Source organism: Vombatus ursinus, unplaced genomic scaffold (assembly GCF_900497805.2).
Source record: "Vombatus ursinus unplaced genomic scaffold, bare-nosed wombat genome assembly UNPS02014903.1, whole genome shotgun sequence".
NCBI classification, from domain to species: domain Eukaryota; kingdom Metazoa; phylum Chordata; class Mammalia; order Diprotodontia; family Vombatidae; genus Vombatus; species Vombatus ursinus.
The window spans coordinates 3683447-3685852 of NW_020954681.1; the positions used below are offsets into that span (position 1 = coordinate 3683447).

General features: G+C 48.6%; 1 pseudogene; it reads right to left on the reverse strand.

Annotated features, from left to right (window-relative positions):
• Positions 1-437, reverse strand: part of LOC114028945 — a 135344-nt pseudogene extending 134907 nt beyond the window's left edge.
• Positions 438-2406: the final 1969 nt, after the last annotated feature.

A 2406-nucleotide genomic window follows, 5' to 3' on the forward strand; every position in this document is an offset into this window, starting at 1 on the left:
TTCTCAAATAGCTCAGATGCCCCCTGGTAGAGGCGCACCACCTGGTGCGGGAGGTGGCTCTCGAGGATTTGGCTGAAGCGTCTCAAGGTCGCGGCTGCGATGTCCGCGTTTCCACTCTCCAGGTACAAGGTGACGGCCTGCTTGATCACCCGGGCGGCTTCCGCGAGCTTCTTGGACTCCCTGAGGAGTAGACCGGCTTGCTCGTAGGCCTTGGCAGCATAGAAGGGCGCTTGTGTTTTTTCGTGGACCTCCGCCTCTTTCAGAAAGGCATCCGCGGCCTGGTCCAGCTGCTTGGCCCTATTGAAAGCTAAGGCTGCCCTGGCATACTCGAGCGCCGCCTTGTCATAGTCGGGCTTCCATTTGAGAAACCCGGTTTGCAGGTGCTTAGCGGCCTTGGCCAGGTGGTACAGACCCTCCTTGGTTTTTTGTACCTCCATTTCCCCGGCCGCTGAGGAGAATGGCTTGGGTCGCCGGGGAGCAGCGTTTTATAGAACCCGTTGCCAAGCCACAGCTCACCCCGGCAAGGGAACCAAACAAAGTACGTGAGTGGAGGGTGGGGGACAATGGGTCATTCAATTGATGACTTAAGGGCTCAGAGATCAGGTGTAGTAACAGCCAAGATGGAGGATGGGGCAGGGGTGGGGATGGGGGGAAATAGTGCCTAATGGGTCTATGGAGAAGAAGAGGGGTAGATAGGGAGGCATCCCTGGTGGAAGGAGGCAGCCTAACCAACGATGAGTACAGGGGATAAGGGGAGCCTAGAGGGGCGGAGGGAAACACGGAGTCGGGGTGGGGGGGGAGCCTAGGAGAGTCGGAGGGCTCAGACTTAGCAACACATCAAACCTATGGGCCACAAAGAACCACTTTGGAAAAGCGAAGTGGTCATAGGTAACCAACCTCAAAGGATCATGGGAGAAGGGTGCTGGTGATGAAGGTCTTAACAGCTAGCCTGAGTTACCTCCTATCAATGGTTATGGAATTCTTCGAGCTTTTATAAATGACTTTTAACTTTATGTGGAATTTTTATGCTAATTTCTTAAAGGGAAAAGGGGGAAAATTACTGAAGTGTCTGCTTTATGGGGGAAGAAAACCCTAAAATTTCCTGTTAAAATAATTTGTTTACTTCATAGTCATAGGATCACAGTTGTGGAGCTTAGAAGGTACATCTCAGGCCATTAAGCTCAACAGATGAGGAAACTGAGGCACAGAGGTTAAATGATTTGCCCAGTGTCGCACAGTTACTAAGTGAGGCTGAATTCAAACCCAGGTCCCCTGACTCCCAAGTCCAGCATTTTATCCACTACACTATATTTGCTCTTATGATATATAATGATTTTTAATAAAATAAACTTTTTGAATGAGGCTTGTCCAACAACTTTCAAACTTTTTTAGTAAGGACTACAAGATGCCATTGAGACAAACCTGAAAAATGGTTCAGAGGCTTCCAAGCTTCTCCCACGAAGTAGGCTATTTTGGGATGGGGACTAAGCGGAGTTACAGGCAAAGGCCTCAGGGAGCTATGAGGAGGGAGAACTGACGATTGGAGAGAGGGTTCGTGACTTAGTCAGATTTCTGTCTTAGGGGATGGATGTTGGGGAAAGATTTGGAAAGGCATCATGCAAGAGGTAGCACCTGGACTGGACTGGCTTAGGCTGGGCTGGGCTGGACTGGACTGGCTTGGGCTGGGCTGGGCTGGGCTGGGTTGGGCCGGGCTGGGCTGGGCCAGGCCAGGTCAAGCCAAGCCTTGAGGAAGAAGGAAGCTTTCTTCCTAAAGGTCCAACACAGGGTGGCAGGGAGAACAAGGAACAGCCCAGTATGGCAGGGACACAGAATTCCTGAAGGAAAATAGTGGCGCTTTAGGCTTGAAAGATAATATAACACCAGGTTACAGAGGCTTCAAAGCCAAGGCTGAGCATTTATATTCTGTGCTGCTGGTTCTAGGGAGGCATGGAAGTTTGTTGAACAAGGAGGATTATTTGGGCAGTTTTGTGAAGGGTTGTTTATGGGGGAAGAGAGGGAGCAACCCTTTTGTGGCAGTGATGGGGAGAGCACGGTACTGGGCACATAATAAGCACTTCATAAAAGTTTGTTGACTTGGGAGCAATGAGGAAGCCTTTATAAGAATACAGGAAGGAGGGAAACAGTGATTGAAACTCAGCAGGGCTTTAGCAATGCCATAGGCCAGGCCAGACAACTTCATTTCCTCTATTTTTTGACAAGGGTAACTAGAATGTCATGTCATAAGAATACAGTAGACATAGTATATTTCAATTATAGCAAAGCACATGAAAAAGAACTCTCATGCTTTCCTCTCAATAACCCTAATAGGTCTGTATTTACTATAAGAATTATTATCCCTCCTATTGGTTCTAATTCTTACTTACAACATCACTAATGTGAAAATAT